General features: G+C 43.4%; 1 protein-coding gene across 1 annotated transcript in view; it reads right to left on the reverse strand.

The window, feature by feature from the left end:
- Zbtb38 (zinc finger and BTB domain containing 38) overlaps positions 1-17958 on the reverse strand; it is a 78788-nt gene that overhangs the window by 56872 nt on the left and 3958 nt on the right. Inside the window, exons 3-4 of the mRNA XM_057767252.1 lie at positions 1663-1728; positions 675-1099 (exon numbers count right to left, since the gene is read on the reverse strand). The gene's annotated coding sequence lies outside the window, so the exon portion shown is untranslated. The remainder of the gene's footprint in view (positions 1-674; positions 1100-1662; positions 1729-17958) is intronic.

A 17958-nucleotide genomic window follows, 5' to 3' on the forward strand; every position in this document is an offset into this window, starting at 1 on the left:
GATTTTTGAAAAATACCAGGATTTGGTACACAGGGAGTCACGGCTGTATTTCTGCAATGAGCCATTCTAAGGGCTCAGCTTCATTGAATGGAGCTCGATTTCTGTGAGGAGGGCCATGGAAACTTAACATTTCCCCCTTCAGAAATGATAACGCCCCGCCCCCCAGTTCCATGCACATACAAATGATGGATGTATCATTGTATACGTCAAAAAATATGATTTTGAAAGAATTTAATTTTTAATTTTCATATTTCACACAATACAGTTAAAGTCCGCTTCTTAAAGATTAAACATTTTTAATAGTTCCTATTGAACTTATTTATGCTCTTGGAGATTATCTCAGAAACCCATTTGTTTTTTAGTTTTAGCTAAAATTGAACCAAATCACCAGACTTTTAAAAAAAAAAAATTCTTTTGTCTAGTGGCGCCACACCTATCATAAACTGAATTTCTTTAAAACAGAAGCCATCTCTCTTTTACAGCAGAGTCTCTTTATAAGTTTATGCTTGTGTTTATGTAGTATTTGGATACAAGGGGCTATTTAGCTTCATGCCATCTCCAACATATTACAAGTATCTTAGTTTCAATTTTTAAAAGTCACATTTTAATGCATCTGATGTTTTTCCTGCATGGCTCAAAAAAAAAATCTATAAAACATGCAAATTCCAACCTACCTGTGCGCGTCACTCAGGGCAGTGTTAGCATAGCAAGACACTCGGCCATTTTTATGTGAGGCGATGGAGACCACTGATTTCTCCGTCTTCCTGCTCACGAGTTTTAGATGCGATGGTCACACAGACCAGGCGTCACACGCAGAGCAGCCTGAGTGTACTGTGATCACGAGGACTGAATTTATCAACGGCAAAGCAGGACTGAAGGAAGAAGTTTCTTCTCCGAGGACTCTCTGAGGCTGCAGCCAAGGAGGTGGTGTGTTGGATATTCTTCTCCTCCCTTGCTCCTCAGAGAGTTCAAAGCTCAGAACTGACCACTGCAAAGGCCACAGCCACAGTCACAGTCTGCTGAAAATCAAACCACTGATCCCAGCACTGAGAACACAAACATGAGGCAGGACCTGCCCTGCTCGCACACGATGCGGTACCTAGGAGTTAAAAATAGAGTTCACCTGGACTCCTACCTGCATAATAAACATGTAAGTTTCAAGTGTTTAATTTGATATTCACATTAATTAACAATACAACATACATTATTTAAAAGACAGCAAATGCAAGGAGAAAGGGGGAGACACCATCTGGTAGCAGAGTTTTGTTGTTCTTGTTTGGGTTTTAGGGTTTTGTGGGATTTATTTGGCTTTGTTTAAAAAAAAGAGAGAGAGAGAGACAGAATCTTATTTTGAACGTGATGGAAAGCAAACCTCCAGCAGCAAATGAACTCGAAAAGAAGGGTGATGTCGAAATAACGAAGGCTGTAAAGATGCAGAGCCAGGCTTCGCTACCAGATGATATGGCATAGAGAGCGTTCACATACTCACATCGGAAATACTAGGCAACATGTAATGAATTCTACACAGCACGCACACACAGCACAGCACGGCTAATCCTGCCTGCCATCTTAGGCTCACACAAGCAAGCTACGCACTGCATGCAGCCCACAAGCGAGCCAGCGCAGCGCGAGGGAAGAAGGAGGAGGCAAGGGACAGCTCACCTTAAATGCAGTATCTGATTAATGTTGTAAGTGACATTGCGTATCAGCCTCAGAGTCTTGGCTCAACTGGGTAGGAGGGAACAAAGAAAAATGTCATCAACTGGTGATGCAAGATGAGCCCAATCACTAACCACTGTTTAGCAAACTCCAAATTCTGCAACCAGGCAGTAGAAGGCATTCCATGCACTGAAGCAGAGCGGCTGCACAATGAAGGAGTCCTTCTGCTTCTGAAAAAAAAAAATTAAACAGTCCTTTTGCTAAGGAAGAAAATCAGCTGGAATGAGCACAGTCATATCCTCTTCTTGGAGAAAGCTTGCAATACAGTATGTATCTGCTTGGGGATGCATTTTATAGTCTGTTAATTTCATAGAATTGCTAGCAGCAGCAGAAAAAAAATGAAAAAAAAAAAAACCTGCTAAGCTACTGCCGAGTGACGACGGATTCTGAAAAAGGGAATAGCATTTGTAGATTTTTTTTTTCCAAACCCTAAGGTGGCGGCAGGCTTGTAGAAGAATGCATGATCAGTTGTCTGTATCCGTTCTATAACCTTTAACCACAGGCAGCATAAATGCATCCGGCTAAATGGATCTGCAGAACAGAACAGCAGATACCGCTGCAGACATAATTGTATGAAGATGGAAGAGACTTTCCTTACAGGGAGAAGCCCAAGAAAATCAGTATAGAAAAATAAATTATGTCAGGTTCCTTAGGATGTATAGCTTGCCTTCATAAACAATTAAAGCTATCTTTAGGATATTGACCTAAATAATAGTAAGATTTACAGCAGCATACTGTATGTGTTCCAAACATAGCAAATGCGGAGTGATTTGTCTTCCCCCTCCCCCTCCAAAGCGAACAAGCCAGTTATAGGAATACCAAAGGCAATGGACGGTACACACTGGCAGGGAGGCAGTGTGTGTCTAGAGGCGATGTCCCTTTGTTTTACTTGGAGGTTTATTTAAGCTACATGTGCACCATGGCATTGACATTAGGAGGTCGGGGCTGATATCCATTTTATGAGTGAAATGTTTTCCCAAAATTAAATCTCATCTACTCAGACACCAAATTTCATGTCTTCCTCAGTGTCACCTCCCCCGCTGCTCCGGATTGATGGGACCTAGTGTGGCTGTATGTAATAAACTGGGATTGCTGTCTATAGAATCCAATTCGTAATTATGAGAAATTATTTTTAAATTATTTTTAATTATTGTATTTTAATTTTAAAAAGCCTTCAAGAACTCATATGCACAGATCCTTTCATTCTTCTCTCTCACACACACATATACGTGCATGCACACACATAAGCACACACACACACACACACACTTAGAGCTCAATTTGCAACAAAATGTTAACACATGGAACAAAACTGTTAAATGGCTGCTTATTCAGGATTTTAAAGAAACACTTCATAAGCAAATGCTATTTTTCTACGAAGCCGGTGTGGCTACGTCTCCAAAGTGGAAAATAGGTTAGCTTGGTATATTTTTTTTAAGATCCCACCAGCAGATTTAAAAACAGAAAAAAAATATTTAACACGCTGTATAACAAGAAGTCTTTATTTTAAGAAAAGAAGACAGACTCTTTTCTACAAAGAAACCAAATCCACCTCCACCCTCAGAGCCCAGATATAGCTAGCATTTTTATGAAGTGCTCTGAGGTTATTTCTAAATATGTAATCTTTACATTTTTCTCCTCACACAGTCTTTAATTGCCTCTTGCATCACCAATATGCCGTTGTTAATTAATTTTAACAATGCACCAATGAATTAATGTTTTCCTGGTTTGCCAGTTCTCCGGTGACTCTATTCTCTGTATGAGCTGCCTGATAATAACGCGGTTAGCAAAGCATTCACGCACCCTAGAAACTGTTTAGAGGAGAAAAGCCATCGGAACACCTCGGCTTAGGTAGTAGGCTTCCCTACTGGATTGTTTCTAGTCTGAATTCTATCTTCTCCCTCGGATCAGAAGTGATTGGCAGCTGACTGTGCGGAAAGCACCCCTGCCTATCTCTAGCCCATAGGCGTTATTCTGTCAGTAGGGTAGGCTGTCGGGACAGTGAGACCTACCTGATCCACAGCAAGTCACCTTCTGTTGAAGCACAATTCTCTCTCACAGTGCTCCAGAAAGAAAATGGTAGCTCTGGTGTTTCTAACACCAGTGGTGGAGCCCTCTTCCCCACCCCCACATCAGGGCTCTTGATACTCTGGCTAACAACATTGACAGCGACCAAAAATTAGAATGGAATTTCCTTGTGCTAATTCCTTCTTTACCAAGGGGGTCTAGAATTAGATGGTTATGTGACATTACAAGCACCAAGCTAACTACCATCATCTATAAAGCAGAGCCCTTCAAGAAGAGTTGAAGAAGGGTGAAGGAAACACCTTGGCACGTGACTGTTGAGCTAGTCCCCATGAATGACGTCGGAAGGCTAGACGGTCACATTACGCATGCACAAAGTATTATTGGGATACAGAATCAGTGGTGATGCTATTGAGCCAAGTCAGCGGCTCCTCTGTCTGGGCTAATAACTGCCGATGGCAACAGCAGTCATCCATCTCAGGCCCCCTGGAGATGAGGGGATAGTGTCACATCCTTTACAGCAGTGGCTCTCGACCTTCCCTGTGCTGCGACCCCTTCATACAGTTCACGTTGTACAGACCCCAACATAAAATTATTTTCATTGCTACTTCACAACTGTAATTTTGCTACTGATATAAATCGTGATGTAAATATCTGACGTGCGAAGTATCTGATGTGTGACCTCTGTGAAAGGGGTTGTCCAACTCCTGAAGGGGTCAAGACACAGGTTGAGAAGGGCTGCTTTGTATGTCAGGGTGGTGGCTGTGGTTGGGCCCTATCTGGGTACTTCTTATAACCAGATGCCAGGGCAAAGGGTTTCTACACCTCCTGTGGGGTATCCTTGTTCACTCTTTGTGTCAAAATGATCAAGAAACCCCCACATATTGAATGTTATTTTGTGATGTCCCCAGTGAGCAAATTTGATATATTCACCAAGCCTACTTGGGTTAAGCAAACATGAATTCTAGCTGTAAATATTCTGAGAAATGAATCTGTTTGGGCAGATGCTGTCAACTAATAAATCTTGTTTTGCACTGGAAAAAAAAAGGCATGCTCATGCTTGAATTATTTAAACTTTGTCACGATTACAAGTGGCAAAGATATGCATTTGCTTAGGATTTAAAAAAAAAAAAAATCACATGCCCTTCATCCTCAGGGCATATGCACAGACATTAACTCAAATGAGAATCCCTTCTCCACAGTGAACATTGTAGGCTTTGACAAGTCAAACACAAGGTTCCCAAAACAATGCGGCAAGAACGAGCTGGAGCACAGAGCAAGGGAGGAGAGACTCCTTTACTGGCGTGTTATTCTTTGGCCTCTGCGTTCTGCAGGCGGGGCTAATTTTATTTCCGGGCCTGTGAGCTAAAGTTAAATTGCATGGCTTATGCAAAGTACATAATTCAAGTACGAACGAAGCTTGGCTCTTCTCATTTGAAAAAAACCCATCAAGTCAGGGCACTAAGTCCCAGAGGAATCCCTGGTTTATAAACATTTGAATGGCTTTGCATGTTTCTTGATGCCATTCACAGCTTTAAAAATTACAGCTGGTTTCATTTTATACCTAATCTACATATCAGTAGGTGAGCCCATGATCAGGTTAGCTAGTCAACGGAATTTTAAAAATAAATATTTACCATGTATAATATTTTTGTTTAAATTCTTATGTTAATATAAAAAGCAGAATTTTTTTTTATGATGTTGATTATATTCAGGCTTGGAAACAATTTGGTAGTTCTCTTTCTTTTTTTTTTTTCCTTCTTTAATTATCAATGGCATGGCCATACCACCCTGAACGCGCCCGATCTCGTCTAATTATCAATGGCTGTGTTCTTTGAGACAAACTCTCACTGTGTTGCCCTGGCTGACCAGGAACTCACTGTGTAGGTGGGTCTAACATCAAACTCAGAGATGCCTGTTTGCCTCTGCCTCCTGTATGCTGGGATTAAAGGCATGCATTACCTTAACCTTCAATAAAGTGATTTATCAATGACTTAACTTTGGGGGGCTGGAGAGATGGCGCAGCAGTTAAGAACACTGACTGCTCTTTCAGGGGACCTAAGCTTGATTCCCAGCATCCAAATGGTGTCTCACAATCATCTGTAACTCTAGTTCCATAGTTCAAGAGGATTAACTGCCCTCTTCTGAACTCCATGGGTCCCAGGAATACTTGTGATACTCAGACAAAGCACTTATACATATTTAAAAAAAAAAGAAGAGATAATCTAAAACATAATGGGATGATAATTTAGCTGGCATTTTAAGAAAGTCCATCATACTTCCAATGGCTATGTCTTGTCCAGAGATCTGCATAGGAACTGTGGCTGATCAAAGCTGAAAATCATACTAAATTATATTAATAAATTCTAACCTGATAGTACAATATCCTATAGTATTGACTATCTTCAGTTTTAAAGATAACCATCATATAGAGACTAGGATTTAAAATCTGAGACTAGTTGATTGAAAGCCTGGACCTTCCCCCAACCCTAAGGGATGAGACTGCATCCTGCATCTCATCTCTACCTAACTCCAGAAATCCTCCCAGACATCCTGGGGGGAGGTTTCTCATGGAATTGTGGGTACTTAGACGATCACCAACCAGAGACATCCTGGGCCTGACCATTTGAAAAAAGAATAAAAAAAAAAAAAAACCCAAAGAGACCATGTTGGGAAATTAGGAGTAGAAAGTAGAGTACCAACTTTGGAGGGAGGCTTGTTGCAGTTTGTAAATGGTTCATGGCATGCAGTAGCTGGGGAAAGTGTGCATTTCTGCACATGCTAACATCTCACTGAGGAAAGTCCAGTTTTTCCACATTACACCTTAGGCTTGCGGTGTAGCTCGGTTTGAGTTTGCTCCCTCGCACCGCATCTATACAGATTTTCTCCAAATCGCACCTGTATTAAGCTAGTTCGTCTAATCATTGTAGTAAAAACCACAGCTGGCTTTCTTTTATACCTACTATGTTTAGCATTTATGAACAAATTTGTTATAGATTACCTGACTTTTAACAGCCTAAATTAGTAGTGAATGAAAAAGTCAGCATAAATCATCGAGGTCAACCTGGTTTCAAGTTACAAACAAAACAGTATTTTTTTAAAACAGAAATTTTTTAAAAAGAATGTTTAAAAAATTTTTAAACAGAAAATCAGGTGCATATTATGAGGTCCTTTTCCCAACATGTATTTTTCCTTTGTTTTTTTTTTTTTGTATGTGTGGGTATCTTTATTTGTGTTTTGAGGGGTACACATGCATGCATGTGGAAGCCAGAATCTGGTCTCGGGTGGTGGCTGTTCCTCAGCCCACATCTTTTCTCTTCTTTGTGGCTCATGCATATATTTTTAGTGTACTTTTTAAAAATTTACTTTATTGTAAGGAACTCACAAATAAAAACATCACACAGCTAGATTAAGGGAGCCACTCAAACACTTTCCCAGCTCCAAACTCTATACAACTAATGAACTTCTGTACAGTTAGAATGGCCATTCTGAAGCCATGGAATTTTACTTAGGATTTTATACTTTCATTCTCAATTACATTTTATCACACTTTTCTATTATTAAGAAAAAGAAGAAGAAAGAAAAAAAACCTATGATAGAGTTGAAAGTAGAAAAACATTTAAGTTATATCCTCCTTCATGACTTGTGTGTATTTAAGAGCCCAATTTTCCTCAACTAAGCCAAGTGGTTAAATGTATCATTTTAATGAATGAATGTGTAACAGCTGTTCTTTCTTTTTTCTCTCCTTTTCTTCTTTTCCTTCCTTCCTTCCTTCCTTCCTTCCTTCCTTCCTTCCTTCCTTCCTTCTTTCTTTCTTCTTGAAATAAGCAACACTGGTTATCCTGGAGATTGCTAGTTAGACCAGAGTCAGTTATTCCAACTCAGAGATCTGCTTGTCTCTGCATCCTGAGCGCTGGGATTCATCTGTTCATTTGTTCTGATCTAAAATCCCTCTGTACGTATCTACATATATATAGGAGTTCTATTTGTATGTGATCCTAAAAGAACCCATCCCAGCTTGCTTTCTAGGTTGAGCAGACCAAGAGCTGGATTCCAAGCCTCCTGCCTCCTTACATCTTGTGGCAGATTATTTCGATTAACTGTCAGCAATTGTGTAAGCCAGTGAGATGGCTCTCAAAGGGGCTTTCTTATCAACCTGCTCCACCCTGCCTGGGAATGGGAGAGGATTATCTTGCTCTGTCTAGTGAGGGATGAGCAATTAGAACACTAAGAAGCCTTCAATTTGTAGATTTCAACTTTTTACTTCCACCTGTCAGCATCTGGGAAAGATCTGATAGCAAAGTCAGGCAGAAGCCTTGGGGACTACTCAGAGGTGGATATTCCCAAGCCTTGGGGATCACGCTGAGGCAGATACTCCCAAAGTCTAGGGAAACTCAGAGGCAGATACTCCAAGAAAGAGCCAGAAGGAGAAGGGGAAACCGAAATACAGGTTTTCAACAAAGAAAAGAGAAAAACTGGTAAGATGGACAGGAGGCTGTGCAGCTCAACCCAAGCTAGTCCAAACGACAAGACATCCTCAGGTGGAACCCCCTCAACAGGTGCCACTGCCACGAGGTCTGCTTTAGGAGCTGTGTGAGCTCTGTTTTCACGTCTTAGTGTGTCTGAAGAGTGCTAGCTGAAGAACATTATTTAGACGACCTTGAGTCTATTCGGGTCCGTTGCCACACCAAGCCCATTTACCACCATGATCACCTGCCACTGACCAAACAGACAGACAAAATGATAGGCTAGTCTAGACTTGAAACTAGGAAAATACTGATCCGGCAGGGAGGCTGTTTCTCTTTCTAGAGAACATGATAATTGGATAGAAAGAGAAAGGTGGAACTGTAAATAAGATTTCTTATACATGACAGCATCTACCTCATGTGAGAGAATCATCCTTCCCATATGTCCTTCCCCTTGACAACAGATATTCCCAGACTGAACCTAGGAGTGCACTGGTCTTTTCTTTCACCAAATAAACTAAAGTACCAAATGAGTACCGAGAGCCTCACCTCAGCCCGGCAGCTCAACTCACATCCCACTGACTTCTTTTCCTTGTTTTGAACATAAAACGTCGCAAGCATTTACTGGTTGAAGCAGCCACCATTACCTGAGTCTCTGGGCTTGCCTCCTGCGGGATCTTTGTGTCTCCCAGGGCACCTGGAGTTTTGCCTTATGCAGCGAGATGACTCGCTAGAGTTTGTTACTGACTCCTAACTTAAGTCATGAGATTCTTTCGCTAGTTCCCTCATTACCGGTGGCAGCTTCGGTCTTGGGGCTAGCAAGACGCTTCCTAAAATGGAGAACTTCAGCCCACGAGAGACAGATGGAGATTCCTATGGAGACCTTTCAAAGGTTTCATCACTCGCTCCTCAAAGAAAAACCCCAAGCTGACTGAAAAGCTGTGAAACCTGCCCTTTTGGGGGCAGGGAAAGGGGAAATGGAAATGAGGGTGGCCCGACAAGACCACCTCCACCTCCAAAGAGCACCTCCCTTTTCCCCTGGGTCTTGGTGCCTGAGGGTGTTTCACAGAATTGTAGGATGGGGAAGGTAGTTTGGGAAATGTTGTCTACACACTCTGAGGCCAAAGACAGTACAGTCGGACCTTACAAGAGGATAGAAACAGGACTCCTTGCTGTCCAGGGCTCTGTTCCTTGTGATTTCATCATCTGGTTCCTTCTAGAAGGAATTTCAGACTGTCAACTTGCTTATTGAACTGCTGCAGATTACATGAAAATGATCAGATGCCCAAAGAGGATTTATAATGTGTTTCTCAATTCCTCTGGAGCAAATACATTTACATCTTTAAAAAGCTCAACTAAAAACAATTTTAAACAAAATATGTAAGTATAGGCTCAAAATTCCCTAGGTCCAAGAATCTTTGATACTTGGGTAGTAGCAGAGACCCAGGCTTAATCGCTGTAAGTCAATCATTCTAAATTTAGCTAGTTGAAGTCACCTTTCTTCTATTTGGTTTGCAAAGAAACATCTCATGAGTTAGCATGAATGGCTAAAAATAAGCTGCAAGTTTCGTTTTCTGTTGTTCAGCATGACTTAGAAACAAAACAGCACAAGCCTCGGAGATGCGTTGAATGGTGCGAAAAGTCAGCAATTCAAACTGCTTGCTTTCCTGCTCATCCCCAGGCCTGAAAAACTCACACCTCTGTCCCTCTCATGGTCTTGGTTTTTTTTTTTTTTTTGGTTTTTCGAGACAGGGTTTCTCTGTAGCTTTGGTGCCTGTCCCGGAACTAGCTCTATGTAGACCAGGCTGGCCTCGAACTCCCAGAGATCCACCTGCCTCTGCCTCCCGAGTGCTGGGATTAACCTCTCATGGTCTTGAAATGAATCACACATGCACATAAATAAGACACGGCAGGAAACCAGGGGCTGAGGCTAGTAATGGGGGCGCGGGGGCAGTGGCTTGTACGTAGAAGCATCATCACTTCCGCACAGGGTGTCACGTACCCTTTGCCCGAATCTCAAGTGATGCTGGAGACCCTTCTGTGGGGTCAGGGATAAATGAATAAACAAACCGTAGATTCTGTGACCACAGGTTCTGAGGGATTGAGCTCAAAGTCTCCCTTGACCCAAATGCCATTGTTCTTATGCAATTCCATACTACAGACCCAGGCAGCTCACAAGTTCAATTTCAAAACTGTCTTTTCAGGGCCAAGTCGGGCAAAAAGGTGTTCAGCAGCAGTGCCCGTGCTTCAAAGCGTTCAGCCGTGTTCGTGCCCGGCAAGCAGCACCGTGGCAAGCAGGCTCTCAGCTAAACAAGATTGAAAGGGGGCGAAGAAGGGTTAATCTCCCTCCATTAAGGAGGGGCCGCTGGGTAGAGGTGAAGAGAATAATCTGTATGAAGTGAAGAGCAGACAAAGCACGTTCTGGAAACGAAATTACGGTGTGGGGCGAGAAGAACGACTGTCCTGATTTTCACTGTGGCCATTTCTTAGATCTCGGGGTCTTTGCTTAGCTTTGAAGTTACAGCCTCAGGGAGGGGGATAAGGGGCTGTTCACACCGAGAGCAGGACTATTTGAGCTGTGATTCCATGGAACTGGGCTGCCTGGGAGGAGAGGGTGAGGCCACAGCTGCCAGGATATTGGACAGGCTTACCCAAGCACAAGTTAGACACCAGTCACATAAATAGAACAGTTGCTTCCCCAGGCTATGAAATGGCCTCTGCATCATCTTCTTTTTCATTTAGAAAAACTTTTTAAAAAGGGTTTATTTATTATTATTATCATATGTATGTGTGCATGTGTGTATGCATGTGCGTGCACATGTGCTCAGAAGCATGTTGGATCTCTTGGAGCTGAACTTACAGACAGTTGTAAACTGCCTGATTGGGGACTGGGACTCGGGTCCTCTACAAGAACAATACATGCCTCAGAGATAACACTGAGTTATCTCTCTATACCTTATTTTTTGTTTGTAATTATGTATGTGTAAATGTGTATGATGTGTGGACATGGAGGCTGGAGGCATCAGATCCCCTGGAACTGGAGTTATATGTAGTTGTGAGCTGCCTGACCAGGGCACTGGGAATCAGAGCACCAAGTGTTCGTAACTGCTAAGCCACCTTAACAGCCCCCTATTTTGAAAAACAATCATTTGAGAAATTTTAAAAATAAATTTTTCTTCCTGTTTTTGGCAGTGGGGAGGAGTCACAAGAAGTTACAAAAACAGTAAAGGAAGGATGGTGTCGCACACCTGTGATCCCAGCAGAGGCGGGAGAATGGGGAGTTGACGTCCAACCTGGGCTCAGGGTGAGACCCTGCCGGAAGTAAGGGAAGGGACAGTAAGCGTAGTACTCCCCAGTGGTCCGGGTACCTTCCAGACTGTGAGACACTGATTCTGGGATCCGGGGATGGAGCTTATCTGGTTTCTCTGGTTTTCTCATGCGCTCTCTGTCGCAGTAGCTTTGCTGCTCTCTCACGCAGCATCAACACCATCAGGATGCTGTGGTTCATCACTACCACTCCCTGGGCCTCCTTAGAGTCACAGCCTCCCCAGTCCTGGACCATGGCAGCCATGGAACTCATCTCCCTCACTGCAATTCACTCCCCTTGAAAGTGTTCCGTATCTGTGTAACCCTTTGAGATGAGCCTGTTCGTCCTGTGGGAGGTCCTTCTGACCCATTCCACTTCCTGGATAATGTGGCCCGCTCTACAGCTGGCTGACCATTCACCTGTTGAAGACTCTCTGACTGGCTTTTAGATTGTAGGTATTGCATGCAAAGCCATGGATATGTATATACAGACAGCTAGGTGAATGTAAGTTTTCGCTTCTCTTGTGTAAGTATCCAGGAGCGGATTGGCTGGATCATATGGAAAGAATGTTTAACTTTGTCAGAAAACTATCACCTGTTTCAGAGAATGACTGGATCATCTTACATTCTTCCCGGAAAGAAAGGCCCAAGGCATCCAGTTTTCCCACCCCCTGGCCTGAACTTGGTGACAGTAGCATTTTCTACTGAGTCATTCCGGTAGATATATTGTGGTTCCTTTTGCTGACGTACAATAAAATGGGGTAAGGTTTGATCCTGGGTAGGATGGTCACTAAAAAGCTCTCGCTACCTCAGCTTTTCTGTCCACATGGCAGTTCATGCTGCCTGGCATTTAGGTAATGGACAATTGCTGGTCTCTCTGCCTGGGGCGAGCCTTCAGTTTTGCTCACTTGCTCCTGACTGCAATGATGGGATATCTCCTTCAGGAGCTGCTAAACCTCTTTGAGCCAGTACCCCCTTGAACTAGTGGTGCCTGTTTCTATAAGAAGAGATGAGTGATACAAATTCACAGAGAATTTTCTTGGGCTAGAACCTTCTTTCTGCTATGGTCATAGACTGTGTAGAAGCCTGTTTTTATAGTGGAGGTGGGGCATGGAGTCAGTATAGACAGGAGTAAGGAAGGCCTCCAGCAGTACCTGCCAATCAGAAGACCTACTGAACACTTTTTGCTTTTGGACTTTGTGCTCTATGACCATATAGGACTCTTCAATGGGATGTAGAAACCCTGTCTGCATGTCCTGGAACTCTGACTTCTCTCTCCCCTTGGTTAGGAATGGAGGTACCATTCTCTCCAGTTTCCTAGCACGAGGACCCAGTCCTTTGAGTGGCCAGAATGTCATTTAAGTACCAGAAGATGCTCGGTCCTGAAAGTTTTGAAGGGAGCTACAGAGATGACTCAGTGGTTAAGAGCACTGTCTTGTAGCGGGCCTGGGTTTGGTTCTGAGCACCCACGTGGTGTCTCACAGCCATCTCTAGCTCTAGTTAGAGGGGATCTGATCTCGTCTCACTTCTGAGGGCAGCAGGCACATAGAAGACATACTCTCATGCCAACAAACATTCATCCACATAAATTAAAATAAATCTAAATAAGTTGTTTATTTGTTTGTTTATTTTGAGACAGAGTCTCACTATGTAGCTCTGGCTGTCCTGGAACGCACTATGTAGACCAAGCTGCTGGCCCCAAACACAGAGATTCTGCTGTCTCTGCCTCCTGAGTGCTGGGATTAAAGGTGTGTGCCACTGTGCCCAGCACAAAAAAAAATTTAAAGAAAAAATTTCAAGCCAATAGGAACATAAGCTTCATATAGAGCAAACATAGTGAGGACATGGATTGCCCCAGTCATTCCTGTAATGTCAGCCTGCATCAGTTGAACCCCGGACTTCAAGGACAGTATAAATGCTACTAGAATCCGTGCTTATCACAGCCTGCCCTCCTATGTTTGTACTAGAAAGCCAAGAATCAAGAGTTACCAACGGGGATGAGGACAGTCACGGGACGATGAGGACATGTGCAGAAGTGGAGACACTTGGTGAGAACATCAGCCTCTCTGGTGTCTCAACATGGAGAGAGACGGGCACAGCTGAAATGCTACCACTGGGTTTTGTTCTTCACCAGCTGATGGTGGGGGCATGGATAGCCTCAGAGGAACTATGGGCAGGTTTATGGTGTTTGAAGGCGCACAGAGGGCCTGCCGACAGTGGTGTGGTCTGTAGAGGCAGAATTTGAAAGGCAAACAATGGTGGTGCACGCCTTTAGTCCCAGCACTCAGGAGGCAGAGACAGGTGGATATCTGAGTTTGAGGCTAGCCTGATCTACAGAGGCTAACCAGGGCTACACAGAGAAACTCTGTCTCAAAACAAACTAAAAATAAAAGGCAAATGGCAGATGTGCCCCTCTAGCAGTTAAGGCAGAAGAATGGGAGGAAGTGCGGGGCTATCAGAGACCGTTATGTGACTGGTGGGCATGGGTTAATGATTTCTGCAGTGTTGTGAAGACACACGGACCTTTATGCTTTCTCTCAGATGACAGAGTTTTTAGGTTTGGTTGGGTTTGTTCAATAGGTTCTCTGCGACTACTGTTTCACTCCTTTCTATGGTTTCATTCTCCAATCCCTGCTGTCTGGCTCATTGTTCCTTCTTTCCTGGTGATAAGGCTCAGTCACAGCACCTTGCAGACACCATAGACACCTCCCCTGGCTCGGAACATCATCACATTCTTCCTGGGGGTGGGATCCACCGGGGCTCCACACCAAACCCTGGCTGTGTCTTCTCTTCAGTTCCTGTCTCCTGACCTGAGATCCGCCCCACACTTAAGCCTGGCATTTGCCGTGGCGCTGTTTTGCAGTTCTACTTTCTGTCCTTCAACCCACCATGGCTCAGTTCTGAAGAAAAGTATTTTAAAGATGCTTTCTGTATGACTGTCCTAAGTCCTTGTCAGGGCTCAGAGATCACAGGGGTCTGGCATCACTAGGTGACCAAGAGTATGACCTGGGCCCCTGCGAGGTTCAAACTGTATGTGTTAGTCCTGAGATTTGACCCTACCTATCAGAGAGCAGACACAATTTCCTTGACTGAGGCAGGGAGCTGTTTCAGGAGTTGTCTTCTTGTTGGTTTCTTTTGTCGCTACCAGACGGTTGGGCATGTTTAGGTCCCTTGTCTAGGTCGCCCTCTGCCAATAAATCTCTGGGTGACCATTAGGAGGCAAATGATCTATGTTTACTATACTGCTCTCATATTTACAACAAGCTTTTCTGGTTGCCAAGCTAATAATCTTTGTGCCAGATAAAGCTAAAACTCAGAAGCCAAAAAGAACTTTTCGTTTCTCGTTTGGATATGTGCTATGGTTTGGGTACAGTTTTTCCTCCAGCATTTATGTGTGTGCTAGAGGCTTGGCCCTCAGGGTGGCGGTGTTGAGGCAATGGGACCATCCAGAAGTGAGGCTCTTGGAAGAAGGTAATTAGGCCATAAGGGCATTGCCCACTGAAGGGATCTTTGTAGGTTTTGTGAGATGGGATTAGTTTCCATGAGAATGGTTGCTGTAAATAAGCCTGGTGCCTCTCCTCAATCCTTCTTTCTGTGTAGCAGGTGATGTCATTTGCCCAGAGGCCCTCATCAGGGAAGAGCAGGTGCTAGCACCATGTTCTTGAACCTCCAGAACTGTAAACTAAATATCTTTTTAGTGATGACTTTTTTTTTCCAGGTGTTTTGTTATAGCAGTACAGACTATGACGTATCCCAGCCCAGGGCTCGCTAACGTTTTTTTCTGTGTAAAAATGCCTAGAATTTATTAGGTAGCAAACTAGACAGACGAGTAACTAGTTCTCAGGCTTTGATGGATAAGAGAATAGGGAGGGTGTGTTAGAATGTATATTCCTGATATTTGAAAGATAGCAAGTGATTCTTAGATATGGGTCGGTCGAAGTCTCCATAGAGTGACATGGATGAATCTAACATGTCTGGGATGACGGTCAGAGTTTCTGTTGTCACAGGGACTTGTGAACATGCATTTTCACGTGAGAAACCTCAGGGGACCAGGTTCTGAGGTAGACACTGATGATCTGTGGACCAGCATTTACCAAAGGTAACTTTAAAAACAGATCATTCAACTTGACACTTCAATTTCTGGGGATTTTCCTTAAATTGCCCACAAGAATTTACGTTCAAGAGTGTTTATATATTTGTAACAGTGGACCACCAGAGGCAATCAAAATAGCCATTTAAAAATGGTTAAATTAAAATATGCCAATGCAAAGATAATAACCATTTAAAAAAACCCAGCAAAAACCAAAACTAAAACTACAAACTAAAAAGGAATTTGTCTTCTGTAGAATGGAAGAAGGAAGAGAAATGTAATGAAGTTGAAAGTCCAGCCAAGCGTGGCCCAGCTGCAGATCGGGGGGGTGCAGCCTGTCCCTGGGGAATCCTAACCTACTCCCTTGCAAGGCACCTTGATATAGTTGCTGCCTTGGACTTAAGTCAACAAGAGAGGCCTTTTTACTGGCTACTCCCTTCCTCCTGTGATGCAGGATGATCGCCTATGAGATTCTGAATAGAAGGGTGACCACCATCACAGCAGGCAGAAGCACAATCCCAAATCAGTGCCTCTAGGATGGTCAGTATCATCTGTCAACCAGCCAGGCTCTAGAATCGCTTAGGGCTCGGGCCTCCAGGTATACCTGTGAGAAACGACTATTTGAGAGTTAGCCTCTGAGAGTATCTGCGATAGAATTTATCTTGTTAGGTTAATTCTTGTGGGAAACCCCATCTCAGTTGTGGGCAGGACCATTCCCTGAGTGGGGATCCTGTACCTCATGAAATGGAGAAGTCAGGCTGAGTAGGAACATTCCTTACTCTCTGCTCCTGGTTTGTGGATGTGCTGTGTCTGGCGGCTTCAAGCTCTTGCTGCCGTGACTTTCCTACACACTGGTAGACAATCCCAGACTGAGGCAAAATAAAGCCCTGCTCCCTTAAGTGACTTTTGTCAGGACATTGTATCACAGCCACAGAAAAATGACCAAGATTGCTTCCACAGAGTAGACATCAAGCCTGCCTTGTTCCCATGTGCTGGGACCCTCAGTAGAATTCCAGGAATCAGCACTCAGCACAGAGATGCTCAACCAGTTTCTCTCAAAGTCTTTCGTGAAGTTGGCTCTTTTGAGCCGCTGGCCCACACTCACACCTGGCCAAGTGTTTGAACTAGTTGTACCTACCATGTGTTTTGCTTAGGCATGTTTTTAAGGATCACAGATGCAGGCGATTCAGAGAGAATTTTTCTTGTTTCAAAACAGCACTACTTCATAGCAATCTCCAAAGTCAAGACATCAACGCTGACCATACGGTAGCAATTGTCACGAGCACGCTTAGTCTTCACAGTCCTCATTGCCTAAACCATTCGGCGCGGAACCTTACTCAATTTAACGGTCTCAGCAAAACAAAACACAACTTTGAAGGTGAGAAGGAGCTTGAAAGTTCTGGTAAAAACCAGAGGCTTCTTGAGTTAACAACAAAACCCCAGTGTCCTTTGTGTGGTGTTTTCCAAATTGGTTCTTGACGAGAACTGGGGATTTCAGTGTGAGAAACAGCAAAGGCCAATTACTATGAATTCTTAGCTGTCGTAACTATGACGTGAGCTCCTTGCAAAACTCTCTAAAAGGGGTAGCAGGGCATTCATAATGCTGAACCAGGAAGAAGGGGGCTAGCGTATCTGTGCTTTAAGAACTCTATAACCTCTGAGGTCAAAACAACCAACTGGCCCAGAGTCCATGTGAAGCTGTCAAGTTCAACTTCTTGTCAGTGTTCGTTGTGGATAAACAAGGTCAGGCGCACATCTTCAGATGACCTAACTCTGCGAAGACCCTGGTGTCTCCACTGTGAATCACACAACTCATGTATGATTAAAATGAAAAATAATAAAATATAAGATTAAAGTGAAACAAACTTATGAAAGCTTTTTTTCTGTGAGATCTATTTGGGTGCCATTTGAAAAATGTCAAATATGAAAATATGAATTGTGTGCTTGTACACAATCCTGCCCTGCTGGTGATGCCTCTGAGGTCACCCCCTGCCTGCCATTCTAATAATGTCAGGTGATCCTAAGGCTCTGTAACTTTCTTTCAGACATTACATGTTTACAGCAATAAAATTCTGGTTACTCGATTTAGTGGTCATACACCTCTCCTTGTCATACAGTGTAGCTAGAAGTGTCAAAAGTCACTCCTGGATCAATTTGCTATGCTATATGTATTGAGGGGATCATATCGAATGGTAGCTGAAATTAATAAGCCATGATTAGTCGGTGTTAAGGTTTGAATCTGAAATGTTCCCTTGTGGGCTCATGGATTTGTACACATGGCCCTCAACTGGCGATGATCCTGGAGGTTCTGGATGCTTTGGCAGATGAAACCGAGCTGTGGAAAGCAGGTTA

The sequence above is a fragment of the Chionomys nivalis genome, chromosome 4 (assembly GCF_950005125.1).
Source record: "Chionomys nivalis chromosome 4, mChiNiv1.1, whole genome shotgun sequence".
NCBI lineage: Eukaryota > Metazoa > Chordata > Mammalia > Rodentia > Cricetidae > Chionomys > Chionomys nivalis.